This window comes from Mauremys reevesii, linkage group 14 (genome assembly GCF_016161935.1).
Source record: "Mauremys reevesii isolate NIE-2019 linkage group 14, ASM1616193v1, whole genome shotgun sequence".
NCBI classification, from domain to species: domain Eukaryota; kingdom Metazoa; phylum Chordata; order Testudines; family Geoemydidae; genus Mauremys; species Mauremys reevesii.
This window is the reverse complement of record NC_052636.1, coordinates 22,057,633-22,081,457: the sequence shown is the minus strand read 5'-3', so window position 1 is coordinate 22,081,457 and position 23,825 is coordinate 22,057,633. Positions and strand designations below refer to the sequence as shown.

General features: G+C 53.2%; 1 protein-coding gene and 1 pseudogene across 1 annotated transcript in view; one reads left to right on the top strand and one right to left on the bottom strand.

Moving 5' to 3' along the window:
- The window catches only part of LOC120381684 (zinc finger protein 850-like), a gene marked incomplete at both ends in the record, with an annotated part of 320,266 nt that overhangs the window by 115,470 nt on the left and 180,971 nt on the right, over positions 1–23,825 (top strand). The gene's annotated exons all lie outside the window — the stretch shown is intronic.
- LOC120381685 overlaps positions 1–23,825 on the bottom strand; it is a 72,308-nt pseudogene that overhangs the window by 36,798 nt on the left and 11,685 nt on the right.

Below are 23,825 nucleotides of genomic sequence, written 5' to 3'. Positions count from 1 at the left end.
CCGCGTGTCCCCTGCCCCCATCCCTGTCCCAGCTCAGAGCCTGCCCCCTCACTCACCCTCCCCATAGCCTGCAACCCCTGCCCCCAACTCCCTCCCAGAGCCCGTGTGTCCGCACCCCTGCCCCAGCTCAGAGCCTGCCCCCTCACTCAACCTCCCCATAGCCTGCAACCCTCCTGCCCCCAACTCCCCCAGCCCGCGTGTCTGCCCCCTGCCCCCATCCCCTGCCCCAGCTCAGAGCCTGCCCCTCCCTCAACCTCCCCATAGCCTGCAACCCCCTGCCCCCAACTCCCAGAGCCCGCGTGTCCCCTGCACCCCATCCCCTGCCCCAGCTCAGAGCCTGCCCCTCACTCAACCTCCCCATAGCCTGCAACCCCCGCCCCAACTCCCCCGAGCCCGCGTGTCCGCCCCTGCACCCCCATCCCTGCCCCAGCTCAGAGCCTGCCCCTCACTCAACCTCCCCATAGCCTGCACCTCCTGCCCCCAACTCCCCCAGCCCGCGTGTCTGCACCCCTGCACCCCCATCCCCTGCCCCAGCTCAGAGCCGGCCCCTCACTCACCCTCCCCATAGCCTGCACCCCTCCCGCCCCAACTCCCAGCCCGCGTGTCCGCACCCCCTGCACCCCCATCCCTGCCCCAGCTCAGTGCCTGCACCCCTCACTCACCCTCCCCATAGCCTGCACCCTCCTGCCCCCAACTCCCCCGAGCCCGCGTGTCTGCACCCCTCTGCCCCCATCCCTGCCCCAGCTCAGAGCCTGCCCCCTCACTCAACCTCCCCATAGCCTGCACCCTCCCGCCCCCAACTCCCCTGAGCCCGCGTGTCTGCACCCCCTGCACCCCATCCCCTGCCCCAGCTCAGAGCCTGCACCCTCACTCAACCTCCCCATAGCCTGCACCGCTCCTGCCCCCAACTCCCCCGAGCCTGCGTGTCCGCACCCCTGCACCCCTGCACCCCATCCCTGCCCCAGTTAGAGCCTGCCCCTCACTCAACCTCCCCATAGCCTGCAACTCTCCCGCCCCAACTCCCTCCCGAGCCCGCGTGTCCGCACCCCTGCACCCCATCCCTGCCCCAGCTCAGAGCCTGCCCCCTCACTCAACCTCCCCATAGCCTGCAACCCTCCTGCCCCAACTCCCCCAGAGCCTGCGTGTCCGCACCCCCTGCACCCCCATCCCTGCCCCAGCTCAGAGCCTGCCCCCTCACTCAACCTCCCCATAGCCTGCAACCCCCGCCCCCAACTCCCGAGCCCGCTTGTCTGCACCCCTGCACCCCATCCCTGCCCCAGCTCAGAGCCTGCACCCTCACTCAACCTCCCCATAGCCTGCAACCTCCCGCCTCCCAATTCCCCAGCCCGCGTGTCCGCCCCTGCACCCCATCCCTGCCCCAGCTCAGAGCCTGCCCCTCACTCAACCTCCCCATAGCCTGCACCCCTCCCGCCCCAACTCCCAGCCCGCGTGTCCGCACCCCTGCACCCCATCCCCTGCCCCAGCTCAGTGCCTGCACCTCACTCACCCTCCCCATAGCCTGCACCCTCCTGCCCCCAACTCCCCGAGCCCGCGTGTCTGCACCCCTGCCCCCATCCCCTGCCCCAGCTCAGAGCCTGCCCCCTCACTCAACCTCCCCATAGCCTGCACCCTCCCGCCCCCAACTCCCCTGAGCCCGCGTGTCTGCACCCCTGCACCCCATCCCTGCCCCAGCTCAGAGCCTGCACCCTCACTCAACCTCCCCATAGCCTGCACCGCTCCTGCCCCCAACTCCCCCGAGCCTGCGTGTCCGCACCCCTGCACCCCTGCACCCCCATCCCTGCCCCAGTTAGAGCCTGCCCCTCACTCAACCTCCCCATAGCCTGCAACCCTCCTGCCCCCAACTCCCCCAGAGCCTGCGTGTCCGCACCCCTGCACCCCATCCCTGCCCCAGCTCAGAGCCTGCCCCCTCACTCAACCTCCCCATAGCCTGCAACCCCCGCCCCCAACTCCCTCCCCGAGCCCGCGTGTCTGCACCCCCTGCACCCCATCCCCTGCCCCAGCTCAGAGCCTGCACCCTCACTCAACCTCCCCATAGCCTGCAACCCTCCTGCCCCCAACTCCCCCAGCCCGTGTGTCTGCACCCCCTGCACCCCATCCCCTGCCCCAGCTCAGAGCCTGCACCTCCTCAACCTCCCCATAGCCTGCAACCCCTGCCCCCAACTCCCCTGAGCCCGTGTGTCCGCACCCCCTGCACCCCATCCCTGCCCCAGCTCAGAGCCTGCCCCTCACTCAACCTCCCCATAGCCTGCAACCCTCCTGCCCCCAACTCCCCACCGAGCCCGTGTGTCTGCACCCCTGCCCCCAACCCCTGCCCCAGCTCAGAGCCTGCCCCCCTCACTCAACCTCCCCATAGCCTGCAACCCCCCCACCCCCCAACTCCCTCCCAGAGCCCGCAAGTCCGCACCCCATCCCCTGCCCCAGCTCAGAGCCTGCACCCCTCACTCAACCTCCCCATAGCCTGCAACTCTCCTGCCCCCAACTCCTCCCGAGCCCGCGGGTCCGCACCCCCTGCACCCCATCCCCTGCCCCAGCTAAGAGCCTGCACCTCACTCAACCTCCCCCTAGCCTGCAACCCTCCCGCCCCCCAACTCCCTCCCAGAGCCCGCGTGTCCGCACTGAGCTACTCCCTGTGGATCACCCCACTCAAGGAGCGTTTGTTCTAGGCAGCAAGCCGGCTAGACAGGGAAACATCAGACGCTGCTGCCAATGCTACACTCAGTTTTTCAGAAATTAGTTGACTTCATGGCCAGAAGAGACCATTAGAGCATCTAATCTGACCCCCTGCATATCACAGGCCTCCTGTAGGACACAAGAGCTACTTTTGAGGCAAACACATTCCAGAAAGGCATCTAGTCTTCATTAAATGACATCAAGAGATGGAGAATCCACCACTTTCCTTGGTAGCTTGTTCCTGTGGTGAATCATCCTCGCTGTTGAATATTTGTGCCTTTGTTGTAATATGAATTTGTCTCTTTTCATCTTCCAGCCATTGGGTCTTGTTAGGCCTTTCTCTGCTCGATTAAAGAGCCCTTTAATACCCAGTCCTTTCTCTCCATTAAGGCACTTCAACACTTCAATGAAGTCACCTTTCAATCTTCTTTTGATCAGCTAAAGAGGTTGAGCTCTTTCAATAGCTCCCTAGAAGGCATTTTTCTCCGGCCCTCAGAACATTTGGTGGCTCTTTGCTGCCCCAGCTCCAATTTCACAACATCTTTTTCACATGAGGACACCAAAACTGGAGGCAGTATTCCAGTATCAGTCTCACTGATGCCATGTCACCTATTGTAATGTTATTGACATAATCTGTAACTGTATAGATCACTGTTGCGACCACTGTTCTATATTTGCAGCCAATATTGTAGAAAGGTTGTCGTGTAAGAGGTCTATGGAGTGGTTCTGATTGGCTGATTATAATGATGCTATCTCTAGATGTGTATCATTTTTGTAGTTGACGTTATGAATATTGGCTCTATGCTGCCTGTATTTCAAACTTGTGCTCTGCTTCCAGGGAACACCCCAGACAAGTTGGTGTCAGTTCTGCCTAGAACGAATGCTCCTTGAGTGGGGTGATCCACAGGGAGTAGCTCAAACCTTCACAGTGCCTGGCCAGGGGCAGGACATTAGCCCAGCGAGGGAGGGGTGTGGCAGTTACATCACAAAGGTATTTTGCAGGACCTCAGCCTATTGGTCCAAAGTGGTGGGGAGGTGGTGACCTCACAGAGAGATGCTGACATCAGCCAGGCAGGACAGGGGCGAAGGGCCAGGGAAACCTCAGAGACCCCTGTGGCTTTGCTTCAGCAAGTCTCCTTCTCCAGGTCTCTCTCTGAGGACTGAGAGAGTATTCGGGTTCACGGACGTGAGCGCCAGGAGGAACCTCTTTTGAGTTTTCTCCTTCCCTTTTAGTGATTTTAATAGAAAACAGCCGTCCCTGTTTAGAAGGTAAGAGCCTCCTCGAGGTTTGAAAGCTGTTCAGTCTGATCCATCTGGTGAGAGTTGAATTCTAGGCATGGAAAACACAAGCTTAAGGAGGCCGAATTTTATTCTGAATTTTATTTGATCCCCACCAGTGACCTGGGCCATCCTTTGGGCTCTCTGGTGAGAACCCTCAGCCTCCCGTCCTCAGTCTCTACCCTGATTGGCTGAGCAGGGGGTTATTGACAGGGAGGAGACTCAGGTCCTTGTTGGTCTCTTTTAAGACCAAGGAAATAAGTCAGAACCAGTTCTGTGTTTTACAAATTTTGCTGCTTCTCTACATTAATGGTCTCTGAGTTGTTCATGATTCTCTCTAACATTGCTGCGCTCCTCAAATACTTGCTGAATAATTCCTGTGCACTGTTGTTGGTCTGGAGCTCATCTGAGAGCACTTTATTCAGGTCATTCAATGTCTGAAATTCAAGGTTAGTTTGAAAATCGGGGCTCTTGGGTCCTATTCCCAACTCTGCCACTGACTGGCCGTGTGACCTAAGACAAGTCAATTCTCCTTTCTCAGCCTCAGCTTCTCCCTCTTTCAAGTAGGGATAATAATGATCCTCTCCTACCTACCTCATGGTGGGTGAAGGATGGGGATCCATTGGAGAGTGTTACTAGGAGTAGTGCATAATATGAGGTGTCCTATCACGTTTACTCAGAGCAGATTATGACATAATAGAATAGCTGAAAGTCTATTTTATTTGTATTTTTTTATTTTTAAATTAAGAGCAGCAACGACTTAGCTCAGATTGAAGCATCTTATCTAATTTTTGAGATCTAAGTGTCTTCTCTTTGTGTGTGACGAGACAATCTAACACACTGTGACAAACAGGAGATGCTTTTGTTTTGCAACAAAATCTTTTTGCAAAGAATTTTCATCCCACTTGTTATGATTCCGAGAAACAAACTGGTTTAGTCTGAATGGGATTTTCTGACAGAAATGGTTTAAATGAAATTTCCCCACCATTTCAATTCCTGGGCTCTATCCCCGCCTCTGGAGTTTTTTGTCTGTTAGAACAGGAGTCGGAACAGGTGGCTTGTCTTTCTGGCTCTGCCACTGCCTTGCTGTGTAGGCCCTTGGGTAGGTCATTTCCCTTCTCTGGACCTCAGTCTCCTCCCCATCTATCCAATGGGAACAGGGACAATTCTCGAGCTCTGGGCAGTCATGAGCCTGAGTGAGATAAGGGGCGATAAAGCCCTCTGTGAAGGAGAAAGGGGAGTTTCACGGTGTTTTAGCACCAAGGAATTCTAAAGTTTGCTAAAATGTCTAGTCTGTGGAAACAAGAAATGGTCGGGGCCAAGCCTTTTAACCACTGCCTTTTCTAAAGCCCATTCAGGGATGTGAGTCTCTGTCTTTTAGGTACCTGGGGTTCTTTGCCAGCAGGAGAGAAGAGGTTCCTGCCTCCATTTTTGTGGCCTTAACAAACCAGGTGTTGTGCCCCAGTTCTCGTCTGAGATCCCTGAAAAAGAACATCTTCCCATCCATGAACAAGACAGGACCTATCTTTGAAAGCGGAACAAAGAGACCCCTGGGACGTGCAGACTAGCCAGCCTCACTTCCATAGCTGGAGAGATACTGCAATACATTCTTAAACACTCAGTTTGTCAGCAGCACCTACAGGATAATTTGGTTCTTAGGACGAGTGAGCATGGATTTGTCAAGAACAAATCATCCCAAACCCAGCCTCTTTCCTTCTTTGGCAGGGTTCCGGGCCTAGTGGAGGTGGGTAAACAGTATGAATGATGATTTGGAAAATGGAGTGGAGAGCATGCTTCTAAAATGTGCAACTGACACCAAGCACTTTGGAGCACAGGACTGGAATCCAAAATGCCCGTAACAAATTGGAGACTTGGTCTCCTTGAGCCAAACCCCATGGCTGGGCCCCTCTCTCTAGACTGGGCTGACGTGAAACCCCAGAGCCAGACACTCCTCCTGGGCCGTGCGCTCCGACCTTGAATGGTCAGATGCTGCTTAGCGCTGTCAGAGCAGCTTTGTCTGGGGGATTCTCCCTGCTCTTTCCAATAGTGGGAAGGTACGAAATCCCCATTTGCCTGCTGGGGACGGAGCCCTAGAGGGGGGAGCAACTTGCCCAGAGTCCCCCAGGAAAAGGAAAACAACCAGCAGTGGAACCAGTAGGAAACCCAGCAATGGAACTCGGGAGTCCTGGGGGTGTGCTAGGGTGACCAGATGTCCCAATTTTGGGGTCTTTTTCTTATCTAGGATCCTATTACCCCCCACTCCCTGTCCCGATTTTTCACACTTGCTGTCTGGTCACCCTCGGGTGTGCACATGTGGGGTCCCAGCTGCTCCCTGCCCCCCTCATTGAAGCAGGTGTGCAGGGTTACTGCCCTGGGAACTGCAGGGCACCAGTGGCCATGGGGCTGGCTGGAGGCAGGGCAGGGGCTGGCTGGAGGTAGGGTCTGGCTGCACGCAAGGGGTGCCGGGCTGGCTGGAGACAGGGGTGTGTGGGGCTGGCTGGCTTCAGGCAGGGACGCGGGGGGGTGCATCAGGGGTTGGCAGGGCTGGAGACAAAGGAGTGCGGGACTGGCTAGCTTCAGGCAGGCGGGTGTGGCAGGAGTTGGCTGGAGACAGGGCAGGGTGTCCACGGCTGGGGGTGTGTGGGGGCTGGCTGGCTTTGGGCGGGGCCCCAGGGGGTGCAGCAGGAGATAGCTGGAGACAGGGCAGGGGGTGAGGGGCTGGCTGTGGGCAGGGGGTGTGGAGCGGGCTGCTGGCAGGGCAGGGAGGACGCTGCTGGTGCGGGCCGGGCATGGGGTGCGGGACTGCCTGCAGACAGGGCCTGGCTGCAGGCAGGGCATGGGGTGCAGGGCTGGCTGCAGAGAGGGGCTGGCAGCTGGCAGGGCATGGGGTGAGGGGCTGGCTGCAGACAGGGGCTGGCTGCAGAGAGGGGCTGGCCGCTGGCAGGGCCTGGGGTGAGGGGCTGGCTGCAGACAGGGGCTGGCTGCGGGCAGGGCAGGGGGTGCGGGGCTGGCTGCAGACAGGGGCTGGCTGCGGGCAGGGCAGGGGGTGCGGGGCTGGCTGCAGACAGGGGCTGGCTGCGGGCAGGGCAGGAGGTGCGGGCAGGGCATGGGGTGCGGGGCTGGCTGCAGACAGGAGCTGGCTGCAGGGAGGGCAGGGGGTGGAGGACTCGCTGAAAATGTCCTGAGAGGTATTTTAAGGTGAAGATAACACCATGGTTACCAGGTGACTGGCACATCCTGGGTTAAAGAAAGGAAGGGACCTGGAGTTAATAGTCTGAAGTATTTGTGTTACCAGCCCTGTCACTGTCTGACCCCCCTTCAGTGCGGAGCAGGTGTGTACGTTGCTGTGTGGAACGCAGAGGCTCCTGCAGAGCAGGGGCAGCTATTTCCATGGCAGAGAGCCTGGCACTTAGGAGACTTTCTACATTTGCTGTTTTGAAGCAATTCAGTAAAATAACGGTGGAGCTACAATGTCCGGTCCAAAATTTCAGCCCCCCTGGTGCAAACACACTATTTTAGGATCTAAACAGGCAGCTTCCAGCGCTAGGACACCTGACCAGAGAGCTCAGTGGGGGCGTAACAGCTGCTGACTCTGAGGGTCCTGGACTAAATCCACTTGCAGGTGGAGGCATTTCGATTTATGTGATCGATAATGAGGAAGGTGAAGATTTAATCCCAGGTATTTTTAGTAAATGTCATGGACAGATCACGGGCAAAACCCAAAAGCTCATTGCCCATGACCCGGCCATGACTTATACCATAAATACCCCTCATTGAGTCTTGGGGAGGGAGGCCCAGGGGGTCCGTGGCACCAGCTGTGGGCGCAGGGAGTCCAGGGGGCCCGTGGCACCATGTACTGGGGGAGAAGCCCCGGGGACCCACTGCCACTCCAGAGGCTGCCAGGTGAGGGGAGCCCCAGAGGCCAGCCCTGCTCCAGCCACCTCGGGACAGGTGTCAGGAGCCACTGAGCTGTGGCTGCTGCTGCCACCCTTGGAACCACTGCTCAGGCTGCCCCCAGGCCAGCTGCTGGGGCAGCCACGGAGTCAGCCACAGTGGCCACTGCAGAAGCCACAGAATCTATGACTTTTGCAGCCTCTGTGACACAGAGGGATCCCTAATAAAGAGACAAACCCCTCCCTGCTGTGACTGCAGTTCCTGGAAGGAAAGAGAAGAACAGAAAGTGAAGAGAGAAGGAAAGAGAGAGACTCCCTGTCACCTCTCTTCCCTGCTCCCTCCCCCTTGTATTCTGTAACCCCATCTCACTGGGTTCCCTGTGCTGGTGCCATGGGGGTGACTCTAGAGTTCTGGGGATTTGGGGGGAGGGGAAGGGGGCTCTTCACTTCTCAGCATTTCACACAAATTTGTCTTTGAGCTGAAATTTCTCCTGTGAGGCCTCTCAGTCAGAGCTGTACCCCACCCCCTTCAGTGGGGGTGTGTGTGTAAATTGCAGAGTAGGCAGAGAAGTCGCCCATAAAGGGTGATATTGTTCTGGTGACTGGTTCTGACCTGGGTTACACGTCCTCTGACACAGGCTCATGTGCAGAACATGGGAGCTCTGGCTTTTCCTAAATGCTGTAGACTGTGAGTTCCTGGAAAGGGCAAAGGAGAGGGAGCAAGAGGAGAGAGGCAGAGACATTGGAGACGAGGAATTGGGGGGAGAAGAAGGAGAGAACAGAGAGACAATAAATGATTGAAGCGGAACAGGTGTCCCAACTCCATCTTGCTCATCATAGGTGTTCAGAGAGACAGGTAGTTGCAGGTTTTCCAGTGTCAAGTCTGAACTTTGATTCTAACAATGTGCGTTGAAATATCAAGGGGATCTCCACATACCTGATCTCTTCCCCCCTCCCCTGTTTTAGTATTAATTTTTATTTTAAAGTGTTTGGCTTAACTGTGATCTTCTCTTTCCCCACCTGTATTGTACTTTGGAGTTTATTTTTATTTTGCCTCCCTTTTGTTCATGTCATTATAACTGTAACAGCAAAGGAATCTGCAGAAGAAAAACTGACTCAAAACTTAATTTCCCCATCATGCCGGAACATCCTACAAAGAGCTCACGCAGCTGGAATCATAACACGCAAGGCCAGGGGATGGGAGATGCAGGTTTCCAAGGGTTCTGTCTTTCTCAGATGACACATTCCAGCCCCTTGTGTGCCTCCATCCTGTATGACCTGCTGGACTTTGACACATTTATTATTTCATTCTATAGATAATGTGTTTGTAACACAATGTGACTGAAATTGTACCACTTCCAGATAAGGAAACAACAGAAGAGAAAAGCCATTATTGCATTGACTGGGAATCAAACCCAGATGAATTTCTTAGAAAGCACCTATGCACACCACTATACCACCAATGCAGCTGGCAGGAATAGCTTTTCTGCAAGCTGTGAGTGCTGGCAGAGGGAGTGACACATGACCACAGAGTTAGTGAGTAGGGTGGATGGGCTGGAAGCTGCCTGACAGCTGGGAGCAGAGTTAGGATCCCAGAGTGACTGAAAGGGGGCAAAGGTGAAAACAGATCTCACTGGGAGCTGGCCCCACACCCGCCCCACCGCTAGGAGAGGGGAACTGAAGCTCAACTTCAATCACAGAAAACTCTTCCCTGAGACGGAAGGGGACAGCTTGTTTTAAAGACCAGGTTTGTGTTTGTTCCTGCTACACACGGAGGGGTTGGGTAGTGCTGATTCCAGCCCCCAGACTCTGGGAGGATAAGGAACAAATTCAGGCTGCCAGTGACCTGCAGGAGGGAGATGATCTTTTGACAGTGACGGACGCCTCGTCCTAAAGGCCTTTGTCTGCCCCCTTCCAGTGACTGTTTGGCACAGGAATGCAGCCCCCACTCCTGGGTCTCTCCTGGGGAAATAATGTTTCTGTGCAAAACACCAAAGCTTTTAACAGAAAGGAAGAAAAGGAAATGGCCACATGATGGGACTAGGACATAAGGAATGAAACACAAGATGCTTCTCCCATGTGCATTGACTTTTAACCTTGTTTGTGGTGGTGGTGTATCCATGTTGGTCCCAGGGGTCCTCTGGGGCGCCGGGCATTGGCCACTTTCGGGAGAGTGGGCTAGATGAACTGGTCTGACTCAGTGTGGCTGTTCTTATGTTCTAACTGCTGGTTATGGAAGAGACGACCTTCCAGGCTACACAGAACTGAAGACGGGTGCTGGGTTATCTCCACAGCTTGTCTCTTTCACCAACAGAGGTTGGTCCTCTGCAGGCTCTTACCCTCACCCGCCTTGTCTCTCTTGGACTCTGAAAAGTGTTTTCTCTCCACTCCCCTTGGAGAGACGTTAAGTTTCCCTTTGGGCAACTATCAGGCTGAAGCAATTGTATTGACTATGACACTAGAATTGAAGATTTAATATTATAAATGAATGAGTCTAAACCTGAGGTTCTGGTTTTCACATTGGTTTTTCTAACTCAGTTCCCAATGCTCTTCTAGAAAGGCCTCCAGGATGCCTGCCCAGCCCAGCAAAAGTGGCAAGGAGAAAGCCCACACTGCTGCTCTTTCAGGTAGTTGAAGGCTGCTATCAAATCCCCCCTCACTCCGTCAGTCCCCAGTCTGTGGCAGTGCATAGGATTCTTCCATCCTAAATGCAGGACTCTGCACTTCTCCTTGTTGAACCTCCTCAGATTTCTTTTGGCCCAATCCTCCAATTTGTCTAGGGCACTCTGGACCCAAAACCTGTCCTCCAGCGCTTGGATTCTTTACATGCTGTCACAGAGCAAAGAGCACATGTTCCATGATTTCATAGGGCAGAGTTTTGAGCTATCGGGAGCTTTCCCTGTGTGAATTTGACAGGTGGATCAACATAGAGACACATTGTGACCCTTCTCAGGGTGCTGAGGACTGTGAGTCTCCTTGTTGCCACCTGCCACAAGGAAGAGGGAGTTTTGCATTTGGCAGCTGGATGTTAGTGACCAAACTCACCAGCCTGCTGGAACTCAAGGACCCTCCTCTGAGTTACAGCAGCCACCTTAACCCTTGAGTTCCTTCAATGTGTCCCCCTCTGGGGTGCAGCCCAGATCACCATATACTCGGTGAAATCCCAGATCCTCTCTTCCCCAAGTATCCCAGGTTACTAGTTTTACTGTGGACCATTGCTACTCTATCTCACACAGCACCTGAGTACAGTTATCGAACAAGCAAAAAATTTATTTAACAATGGATAGAGATTTAAACACACAAACGTGAGTGATGGAAACCAACTGTTACCAACTAAACAAAAGCAGAAAATGATAGAATAGAAAGGCCAGCACAAAAAAACAGAGAGATGAACAATAAGATACTAAAAGGACAATGGTTGGAACTCTCCATTTCTCTCAGTCTTTGGATTGATGGGTACTAGAGCTGTAGCAACAGTTGAGGAACCAGGGTAAATTAAATCTAAGGTTTCAGCTGCTAGTGAAGCATTTTCCACACTCACGGCATTCATAGAGCCTCTCTCCTCCCTGGATTGTTTGATGCCTAATAAGGTGCTAACTGCGATTGAAGGTTTTCCCACACTCAGTGCATTCATAGGGCCTGTCCCCTGTGTGGATTCTCTGATGTCTAGAAAGGTTTGAGCTGCGATTGAAGCTTTTCCCACACTCACAGCATTCAAAGGGCCTGTCCCCTGTGTGGATTCTCTGATGTTTAGAAAGGTCTGATCTTTGAGTGAAGCTTTTCCCACACTCAGGGCATTCAAAGGGCCTCTCCCCTGTGTGAATTCTCTGATGTCGAGAAAGGTCTATTCTTTGAGTGAAGCTTTTCCCACACTCATTGCATTCATAGAGCCTCTCCCCTGTGTGGATTCTCTGATGTTGAGAAAGGTTTGAGCTGATAGTGAAGCATTTCCCACACTCACGGCATTCAAAGGGCCTCTCCCCTGTGTGGATTCTCTGATGTTTAGAAAGGTCTGAGCTGCTAGTGAAGGTTTTCCCACACTCACGGCATTCAAAGGGCCTCTCCCCTGTGTGGATTCTCTGATGTTGAGAAAGGTTTGAGCTGCTAGTGAAGCATTTCCCACACTCACGGCATTCATAGGGCCTCTCTCCTCTGTGGATTGTTTGATGCCTAATAAGGTGCGAACTGCGATTGAAGGTTTTCCCACACTCACGGCATTCATAGGGCCTGTCCCCTGTGTGGATTCTCTGATGTACAGAAAGGGCTGAGCTGCAAGAGAAGGTTTTTCCACAGTCACTGCATCTATTTTTTCTCTTTCGCCTGAGGATATCCTGCTGTGTTGTGGTTTCCATGAGGACCTTCTGAGTTCCCCAACAGGAAATAAATTTATCCACTTTCTTCCCTGGCTGGTTTCCTTGATCTCTTTTTGGTCTGTGCTGAATCTCCCAGGATTTTCCCTGCTCATGACTCCTGGACACATTCCTTTTCGATCTTTGCGATAATGCTCTGTTTTTACCCACTGGCTCAACATTTTCAGGCTGAGAATTCTGCTCCTCTTTCTCACAAGCCATTGCATCACCTGCTGTGACAGAGACAGAAACCTCAGACAGGGATGGAAAGGGGAAGACCAAACAAAAACAAGTGCTGAAGACAGGTCAAATAAAAATCAGGAGCTGAACTCCCCCAAACTCTTCCCCCAAATAGGAGAGAGGAGTGGGATGAATTCAGCCTTCACATCCCATCCAAATACGCAGGGGGAAGGGAGGAAGCTACTGCCTGGTGTCTGCTGGGATCTATAGGAAGCCATGAACTATATTTACCCTGAGGATACGACCCCTGCAAGGGACAATAATGAACTGAGAGACCTCCCCAAGGGCTTTGTTGGGCATTCCAGATGTTTCCTTCAGGCACTTACAAATTCTGAGGTGGTTTAATGTTTCCTCACCTGTGCTGGGAGATCTCAGGATCTCTCTTTCCTCTGAACCCTGGAGGTCTCTGACCCATGGCTCTTCCCCTTGTTCCAGCTGGGAGATCACATCAAGTTGGAAAACTAGAAACCCTGCTCAGATGAAAGAAAACAAAAGAGTTCAGTTGATTACATAAGACTTGGTCATAAAAAAAAACCATTCTATTCATTTAACTTCAGAGCTTAGTGTGACCTGGTGGGCCAGGGGCAGTTCTCACTGAAAATGCCAAGATCAGGACAGGCTGAAAAAGGGAGAGCAGATGCTTCCAAAACTGCTGGTTAACACTGAAGTTAAACTCACCGACCAGTCACCAACTGTGCTTCTGATCCCCCCACCCCAGGGGTTATCGAGAAGCTGAAAAGAGAAATCACACAGCCCCCTTTATTCCATCCCAGTTCTCTGACTCCTAATCAGCAGCGAGGTCCAGTACAGTGAGAGGTTATTTCAAAACTCTGCTCACATAAACAAAGTGTTCCTCTGACCCCAAAGGCTCAGCCATATCACCAGGTCAGTATAGGTTTGGATATTACCCAAAATTCCATCCTTCCAGACAATCCTTTAGCATCTAAACTAAAGGTTTAAACGAAAGAAAGACAGAAAGAAGTTAAATGGGAAAGCAGTCAGATACATTCCAAAATGGATATATCAGGTTCTTAGCAGTATTGGTGAGTTGCTGGATTGAAAGTCTGCCTGGAACACATCCACAGCTTGGATGGGTAATTTAGTCCTTTGTTCCAGGGTTCAGTTTGTAGAGAAGTTGCTCCAGAGGCAGGAAGGGGGATTGAAGACAAAATGGAGATGATGCAGCTGCCCTTTACATTCCTTTTGCCATGTGGCCTGTACTTCCTGTGTCCCAAACACAAGATTCACAGCACATGGCATGGAAAACCTTGGAGTTCTCAGTAGACAGGCATACCCCGGCATGTCTTGCTGACTCAATAGGTGTATCCCCTTGGTCCTTTCCATGGGCTCATTGTACAGATGATGACCCTGAATGAGCCAAACAGGCTAGGCAGTGTTGATGCCAATATGTCTGGGGATGTCACCCAGAAACACTGCACAAATCTGGAAATACAGATATACCCTACATATCTATAACTCACAATACAAAGGTGATACAAACATTGAAACAAAATTATCATACTTGGCAAATCATAACATTTTCACTGATACCTTACATGGCATATCTAGCACGATTCATTGCAATTTTATCAGATTATATTATTATTTTATTATTAATATCAAAGTGTCACACCTGGTAAACCAGTGAATTCCCAGGACCAGTTCCCCAGGTCCTTGAAGATGCCAAACACTGTGCTTATGAGGGATTGAAATACCCACATATCTGCTGGGAACACACCCACAGACACTGTGTAAGTCTATACCCCTGTGTTCACTCTTCTAGAAAATTATGATCAATTTTGTACGCAGTATGGCTTGTGAGGTATCATTTAAAAACGCATAATCTACTGAATATTATCCTCCTGTTAAAATGTGTAGTAACACTGTATGTAAAGTTATGAGATTTTACAGTATGAGATTACTGAAAATGTTACAATTCTGGGGAACACCCACAGACCAGTTCCTCAGAGACAGCAAGGCAAACAGCTGGTCAAACAGCCATTCTCCTGTAGGGGGAAGGTGTGAAGAAGACATTTACATTCCATCACAGGGACCTCTTGAAGCTGTTGTGGAAAACGACCACATGATTGATTTTGAATCAGCTCAGCCTGAGGCTCTTCTCTTAGTTAAAAGTGTGCAGGGGGAGACAGCTATTGGAATACTGTCCCCCTGAGTTAAAAATCACACAAGCGTTTTAAAGCTTAAAACCACAAACAATGACACATACGTTGCACGTTAATTTCCTTATTTGGAATATATTGCAAAATATGATGCAAGCAATGTTGGAAATAATTAAGAAAGGGATAGATATGACAGAATATATCATATATCATATTTGTAAAAACAGCAAATAAATCCATGATAGACCCACATTTTGAATACTGCATGCAGATGTTGTCGCCCCATCTCAAAAAAGATATATTGGAATTGGAAAAGGGAAACAAAAAAGATTAGGGGTATGGAACATTTATGCCAGACCTAACCCCCAGTTTCACTTGAGCAAACAGGAGATATTTGACACTGTGCGATACGGCTCCTGTGCTCTGTTCCCAAAGTGTTCTGCAGCAGGGGAGGCTCTCTGGTAGTGTGTGTGTGTGTCACTGGCATATTGGGGTGATGCTGAAACAGGACAGAGTAGAGGTGGCATTGGAGGGCTGGCGTGAACCTTAACTCTTCACTTCCCCTTCCAAGAACCGAGGGGACAGGAACCCTTACCCAGCGAGGTCACAGTCTCATAGTTCTCCTGCATGACATCCCAGTAGAGGGCTCTCTGAGCGGGGTCCAGCAGAGCCCACTCTTCCCTGGTGAAATGCACAGCCACCTCCTCGAAGGTCACCGGCCCCTGAAAGAGCAAGAGTCCAACACTCAGGACCTGCTGCTCCACTCACAGCCCCACTATTTGTGGCAGAGAGGAGTGAATCAAATGGAAGCTCTGGGTGGATCCCACTCAACAGAGTCCCACCCCCACCCCGCTCAGAGTATCCAGCAAATACCAGGGTGAGGGGACGAAGAGAGAGCCCCTTGTCTCTCCCAGCAGTTCCATCACACACCTACTAGCCACCGACTGATACAGGAGATGGAGCCCCTAGCAGGGTCCAGGGACAGCTCCGTGGTAGGAAGCCCAATAACCTCCCCATTGTGAGGAGCGGGATATGAAGGGAGAGGCAGCTCCAATAAGCCTGACTCATGGGTGCCCCCTTCATATCTCACAGCAGCCGCTGGTTAGTGAGCTCAGGCTCCAGCACTGGGAGTCTGGTCAGTTTGACTAGCTCCATGTAGGTGAGCTATTTTCTTTCTTCACAAATTAGGGCATTTCCACCTCCCAACCTCCTGGGTCTGTTCCTAGAATCTAGGGCACTTATTAAATAACTCCCGGCAGGTTTGCCACACCCTGGCCTCCTCCTTTCCCCACGCTGTGAATTTCCTGCCCCGCTCCAACCTCCAAACCAGACTGTGCAAACCTTCCCATCTCCGGTGTATTTGCTCTCCCCCTCCTCCAGCAGGAACCCACCAGCAACCCCCCGATAATCCCTACCTGAGTTGGCTCCACTGCAGCCATTTCTCTTCCCTGTCCCACGCCAGGCTGGGATGAGCTGGAGGAAAACATGGACGCCATTCCGCAGCCTGTCTGGGGGAGAAGGGCAGTTGTGGGCATTTCAGAACCGGTTTTAGTTAATTTCACATCAGAATTCCCCCAGGCCCCTTCCCTGCACACAGATTTCCTAGATTCTGCCATGCAGGGAAATGCTCAGTCTGTTTATTACAATGTAGACCTGGCCCCTCCTGCCAGGCTAAGCCCAGACACATTTTTAACCTCCCTTCTCCCTCCCCTCACCCCCTAACAAAGTCTGTGAACACAAGGCTAGAAAAGAGCAGAACCAAAGGAGTCACTGTGGGGGATTCCCTCGGACACTGACCCCACGGCAGCCACACCCCAGCAGGGGGAATATGGAGTCAGGAACTGGCTTTTCCTCTGTCTGATCCTTGTTTTGTTCACTGGAAAGTGGTTCTGCCCAGGGATGCAGCAATACATGTGTCTGGGTGGAAATCTCTCCCCCCTCATTTCTCCCACTGCCCCTTTCAGTCTCTCCTTCCCCTGTCCTCTCTCCCTGCCCCTCTGGCTGGGAAAGTCCCATTCCTGGGGGCTTTGCTCTCCCAGGGCTGGATTTTCTCCTGGCAATTGCTAATGGGAGGAGAAATAGGGAGGGGCTGTTTATGCACAGTCACTTTCTTGCCAGACCCGAAGACTTTCCCTGAGGTCTTTCAGTTACCTGGAGACTTGGCTCAGAATTTAGTATTAACAGGGCCCAGGGCTGCCCTAGGAGGCTAGGACCAGCTGGAGAAAGTCATCCCCTGGGCCAGGCAGAGAAGCAACTTTAATTCAGGTCACTTCCCAGCACAGAACCCCGCTGTGGGAGCAGCAGCTGCTAAGCCTGGTCTCCCAGATCACAATGGAGGCTGCAGCGTCTGACCCAGGAAGCTGAACCCCAGTATCCTGAGCAGAGAGGGACAGAGCGTTTGAGCAGCTTCCCTCCTTTAGCTCTCTGGGGAGAGCAGCTAATGAGAGCCCCTCCTCACAGGGAGAATTGGTAATCTCATTTGCCCCACTGTCCATCTGGAGTCACTCCTTGTCTTTCCATACAGTGACTCTGGATTAACAATGGTCTCAATGAAACCAGAGTTCAGAAAGAATGAGTCCAGAACGCTGTGGAAGAGACCATTGTGCGGCAGTGCTGACCCCCCTCCCACCTCCCTCACCCCCTAGATCCAGGACAAGGACTGGACAATCTAGGACAATGGAACTGGATGTTCCTGCAGTTTTCAAGAGGGGAGAAGAGCAAAAATCTGTGATTTCACCTCACAGTGTCTGATAAGTGGCTAGAAAGTTATCACGGTGACTGGGCCTGGCCGGGGAATGTCGGGCAGTGCTTGGAGCCAGGATTCTGGCATAAGCTAATTAGGGAGAAGAAGCGAGGTCGGGAGCGGCCCCCAGAGCCCCAGTCAGCCCCCGCCCCCCAGATACTCCCTGGGACCCAGCCCCCAGAGTCCGTAGCCAGAGACCTCAGATACCCCTCAGAGCCTCACCGGCCAGAGAACCCCCACCAGACCGTCACTGCCAGGTTGGGAATCCCAAAGGGTTTTCCCCCTCACCCCAAGAGACCCCAGACGCCAGAGACCCCCCAAAACGGACCCCCACTGGGAACTCAGTCCCTCATTGCCTGCCTAGGATCCCCCCCCCGCCCTCCAACCGGATCTGCCCAGCCCTTTGCCAGGCACCCCCCCCACCCCCCAGCGGGATCCCCAGATGCGTTACAGGGGCACCCCCTGGCCTAGCGCCGGGGATTCTCCCACACACACTCTGTGCACTGGGCACGGCAGCGATCCCAGGAGTCTGCAGGGGAAGCCCAGACAGAGCCCCTGGCACAGCACCAGGCTCCCTCTAACCCCCTGTCCCGCCTCCCCAAGAGACGCCCACCCCGGCTGTTCTGCAGCCAACAGGCCCCCAGCGATACCCACCTCCAGGACCCACAGCCTCAGGGCTGGGCACATCACAACCACCCCCTGAAACCCCAAATCTCCAGAACCCACCAACCTCACTAGGGTACCCCCTGCCCAGCCACCCAGAGGCCTCCCCCACCACAATCCCCCTTCAGCTGCTATCTCCGCACACAGTCCCACCCCCACCCAGCAACACTGTTACCTCACAGTGCCTGAGAAGTGGATAGAAAGTGACCACCGCCCCCTGCTGGCCAATCACACAGGCAGAGGGAGCCCTGGGGGATGCTTCTTTAACAGGAGAATGGAAGGCCTGGAGGGACAAAATAGATAAGAAATTTCCATGCCCTGTCACTAGCAAATAATGGCCACCATCGATCCACCCCAGAGGTGGCTGCATCTTAGCACTGCGGGAAGCAGCCCCTCACAGAGGCCATTTGTCATGGGGTTTGGGATACTTCTGGACCCACACTGCACTCAGAGTGACCTCTTCATCCCGTGCCAGCTGGAGAAAATAAAAGGGTCCAGCCAAATCTCCCATTAATAGCTGGGAACCACTGATCCCCAAACAGGGGGAGGCCTCTGGCTTTGATGTGTATTAAATATCTGTCTAGTCTCTTTCTTCAGCAAACATTTTAACAGAGATAAAGGAGGGAACAAATGATTCGCAAAGAAGAAGGGAAAGATGATCTCTGGGCAATTTAAGCCCCTGCAACCTCCAGGATGGAGAAGAACTCAGGGTAACAGGTTCCCTCGAAGGAAGAAGTTGCTGGGATTTAGAAACACGGGGAACAGCCCCAAACCTGAGAGGATTTTTAACTGACATTTGATAATGACATAGAAAAAGGCAAAACCTGAGCTTTGAGAGCAACGTTCAGAAATGAAAGAGAAAGGGTGGAAATCTGAGAGATTTTGGATCTATTTTGCAAATTAGAGAGAGGAAAGTGGAAATTCAGAGGGATTTTATATCAGTTGTTGATAGGAGGTAAAATATGAGTGTTTCACATCAATATTTGATAAATGAATAAAGAGGAAATGGGCAACATTTGCAAACATTTTATATCCAGGTTCAAGAATCTGAGAAAAGGTGTAAATCTGAGATTTTCTTGGTATTTTATAATTAGAGAGACAGGGGGAAATCTCAGGGCATATTCAATTAGAAATAGACAACTAGAGAGAAGTGGGGCAAACATTTAGGTTATTTTATATGAACCTTTGAGATTTGCAAGGAAAATGTGTCACAAACTGCGTATTTGATAACATGAGAGAAAAACACCAAGATCTGAGGGGATTTTATATTGCTGTTAACGAACTAGTGGAAAAGGGGGACTGTTGGACTGGATTTTATACGACTGTCCAATACATAAACACAAAGTGATGGTTCCCCCCACCCCCACCATTCCCATGGGCAGCAGGGAGCCCTGTGTGGAGCTGATTAAAAGGGCAAGGGAGGGGGAGCTGAAAGGTCCCTGGATAAAGGAAGGGGGCAGCAGTGGGGGACGGGCGGGTGACTGGCAACTGATGGCCCCCGCAAGGAGTCAGCTCCCAGCCCTGGGTTTAGCAGGCCAGTGCTCCAACCACTGAGCCATCCCACCCCCACTCCAGGGGCAGCCATGTGCTGGGGAATGACTCAGGGCGACAATTTCCCACCTAAACAAGGACAAATCGCTGCAGATGAAACGGGTGGGAAAATGCCCCTCACTAGAGAAGATTTTAAACTGATGTTTGAGACTCATGGGGAGAACGGGGGAAATCGGGGGAGACGGGAGAGCTGATCATTGGAGGGGATGGGGGGAATCGCCCCAGATTTTATAGCCCCGTGTGAGACACTGAGAGAGAAAAGGGGCAGAACTAGAGAGAATTTGTATCGGGGGCGAGAGGCAAGTGGCACAAACAGGGACAGGATCCAATTAACCCCCCTCTCCGCTTCCCCCGCCCACGTCCCACTGACCTTCCCCCCCCGCAACTCCAGCTTCTCCTCCCTGCCTGACACCCCCATCTCCCCCACACCACAGGATCCCCACCAGACCCCAGTCTCTGCCCCCAAATCCCACTGGGGCTGAGGCAGCTCTGAGGCTTCTCCCAGGTTCCTGGGGCAGAGTCACTTTCCTGCCCAGCCCCAGTGCCCCCCCCCGGGGTCTCTCACTCCCCGGGGGGCTCCGTGGGAGGCTGGACACCAGGGATGCAGGACGGCAGGAATGGGGGTGACAGGCCTCCTGTTCCTCAGTCTCACGGTGGGACCGAGGGGGCTCGTCACTCTCCGGCTCGGGAGCACTGGGAAGACCCGACCGTGGAGGGGCCGTCGCTGGGGGGGGACGGCCCCGCGCAGGCGCTGAGCACGTCCTTATATCACTTCTGTGGTGGGAAAAGTGCTGAGGAGATGGAACGCTGAGGGCTGGTTTTGGCGGGAAAAACCGGTTTGGACTGGTTTGAGCCTGTGTCCTGATGGTAAACAAGTCCCCTCTCAGAGATGGAGTCCAGGGGTCAATAGTTCATATGCTCCAGATTGGATCTTATTTTAAAGCCAGTGATTTACTTCATAAACATCTTATTAACCAACTAATTGAACATATTGCACAATTTATACTTCTTACACCTAACAATGAGATAAAAAAAAACAACACAGACAAACCTTATCGGTAACAGCTAATGTCCTACATGGGAAATCAGCAGCGGTTTGTAGCGGGGGGGGCGCACAGACTGAATGTGTATGACCCGACCCCAGCCCCCAGCCCCACATAGCAGTGGGGCTTGGCACTCTCTGTGCATTGGTGTGGTGGCTGAGTGGTTCACCAAGCAGTGACAATCCAAGGAGGTTCCCTGAGTCAGTCTCACTCCTGAGGAGATTCTGAACCAAAAATATTCTGTGCACAATATTTTAAAATTCTGCAAATTTTATTTGTCAATAAATAAATGTGGAGGCTCCAGCATTGCAGGGGGGAGCACAGGCTGCTGAATGCATGGAGGTGGGAGATCACCCTGCAGCCCCCACTCTCCTCCAGTGAAACAGACTTGGTGGTGGGGCTGCATCTCTCTGCTGCCTACTCCAGGAGCCCCAAAAAGACTCCCCAGAACTGCTCATGAGGGGCACATGTGCCTTCCCTTTGCTTCCCCATCAAGAAGTCAGAAAGCCTCAGCAGCTGGCCCCGGGCGATTTGAAAGGGCCTGGGGGCTCCTGCCACCACTACCGGCAGCACAGCGGGACTAAAGTGGATTCCTGCCCACCCTCGCTCCACACGGCGCACCACTCCCAGAAGCATCTGGCACATCCCTGCAGCCCCCGTGGGGTGTGTCTCTCGCACGCTGCCCGCACCCCAAGTGCCAACTCTGCCATTGGAACTGCGGCAATGGGAGCTGTAGGGGTGGTGCCAACGGGCAGTGGTGCCAGGAGACCCATGCCCCCCGAGCCTCCTCCATGTAGGAGTTGCTGCCAGATGGGGGTGTGGGTCACTTTCGGGAGCTGCCCAAGATAGGTGCCACACCCCAACCCTCTGCCACAGCCCAGATCCCACACCCCGCCCACACCCAAACTCCCTCCCAGAGCCCACCACTGCCCCCCAACTGCCTGCCCCATCCCAGAGCCTGCACCTCATGTACCCAAACTCCCCCCCAGCACTTTCGGGGGGGGGGGCGAGGAAGGACAGGCAGGACTTGGACCAGTTCTGGGTATCACCAAAAGTTATATAAACCTGGTGACGCTGAGCTGGAGCCCTAGTCACTGCACATCTCTCTCCTTACACAGGGGGACTCCGTGGGGCAGGGCGCTGCTGGGGGTTTATTCCTTCCTTTAATGGCTGTGGAAGGGGGAACAGGGAGAGAATTTGCTCCTCTGTTCTCTGCGGAACACGTGCAGGCAGCGGGATTATTTCCAGGGCTGTAACAAAACACAAGCTAGCAGAGGGGGGAAGGGATTTCCTGCAAGATCCCAAGCTGTGCCCTGGCGAGCTGTGCCCAGGGGATTTAGATGCTTTATGTAAGGGGACTGTTGCCCCCTTACTAACATTCAGTGGGGGTGTTTGGTTGCTAGCTCCCAGCACTAAAAAGGGAGGGGTCAATGGGAAATCAGGAGCCTGAGACTGACAGTCCCCAGGAACAATGTGGAGAGACCAATGCTCCAGGTCAGCCTGATTGACAGGGCGGGCAGGCTATTCAAGGAGTCAGGAGGCCAGGGGGATCCCGTCCTCCCTGTGAGCTGAAATTGTCTGAGTCACATGGAGTGGGGCTGAGCTAAGGAGAGAGCAGGGGACCCAAGCTGAGCTGATGGTAGCAGAGCTGCAGCCCCAAAGCCAGAGCACAGCCCAGAGAGAGCAGCCCTGCCCTGGGAGCAGAGCTGTAACAACTGGAGCCAGAGAGGCCAGACAAGCAGCCCAGGAAGCAGATGAGAGCTCAGAGCAGAATCACAGAAGCAGCCTGCAGAGCGGACTGGCCCTGGGAGCAGAGCTGTAACAACTGGAGCCAGAGAGGCCAGACAAGCAGCCCAGGGAGCTGAAGGCAGAGCAGCAGCAGCAGCCGTGCTGAGGCAGAGCGGAGCTGGAGCAGTCCGGAGCTGGGTGCGGTGAGCAGCTGGGGAGAGCGAGGGGGACCCTGGGGAGTGGGCCCAGCACAGGGAGATGCCTCAGCCACGAGGCCCTGCAGGCCAGACTTGGAGGGGGATCGTAACCCTGACAGGGCAGGGGTGATGCTGGGGAGAAGGGTCCTGCCACCCAGAGCCTGAGAGTGTGTGGCCACCGCCAGAGCAAGTGTCCAACCTGCAGTGTCCCTGCAGCACAGCCAGGGCCTGAGGAGGTGGCCTGGGACCTACAAGGAACAGACTGTGAAGTGCCCTGATGTCCAGAGACACTTTTTGTGATGGTCCCTGCCACAGAGCGGGGTGATGTGTTTTCCTTTAACCTTTCCCATTTTTTCTCATTTTTTAAATTTTATTGTTAATTAAATAACTTGTATTTGCTTTAAATTGTATGATGTGATCAGTGGGTCAGGGAGGTGCGCAGTGCAAAGAGAGGGACACCCTAGCCCCTGTCCTGGGTGACCACAGCAGGGTTGGGGGGGTCGAGTCCCCCAGGAATCCTGGGCCCAGCCTTGTTGGGGTTACGAGGACTCTGCCAGACAGGAGAGTGGAAGGGGAGTCCTCAAGGGCAGAGAGGCCTCTGGGTAAAGGAAGTGGGAGCGAGGACTCAGATCCTTTTGCCAGCCCACTTCACCGGGGTAGTGCAGAAGCCAGGAAAGTTCCCCACAATAGCAGGACCATTCCCCCACTTACATCTAGATACAGTACCAGGCACATAGGAGGATTTCCCCTTCTGAGTCATGGAAGCAGAAATTGACTTTTCCTTTCCAGATTTAGCTAATGTTCAGAAAGAGAATCTAGCACCTGCCTTCCAGATCTGAACACCTCAACATTCAGGAGTGCTCCGGCTCAATTTGGGCAGCTGTTACTTCATTTCTCCCAAATCAAATATACTGATCCACTGTCATTTGCTGTACAAAAAGTAGGATAAAATTGAGCAAGAAATGCTTCCCAGGGGTTATTAGGACTGGAATTGCTATTTTCAACAGCCATTGCCATTTTTTTCTAGTTTTGTTTGTTTGAAAGGAAGACAGTGATATTGCATTGGCAAATTCCCCAGAGAAAGAAAGAATAATAAAGGCACCTCAACTTTTCCTCATTTATGGAGTACAGTCTTATAATATGCATCCAGGTATCCTCCAATCACACAAGCTGAAAATTGTTCCATTTTACTGCAGTTCTGTAACCATATGGGAACCAATCCTGTCTGTGTTCTGTGCGCATCCAAAATTCCTGCTGAATGACCCATCCTGGGAGCGAGTTACCAGTGACCCAGGGCTGGGGTGGAAGGAGGGTGCAGGTGGGGGGGAG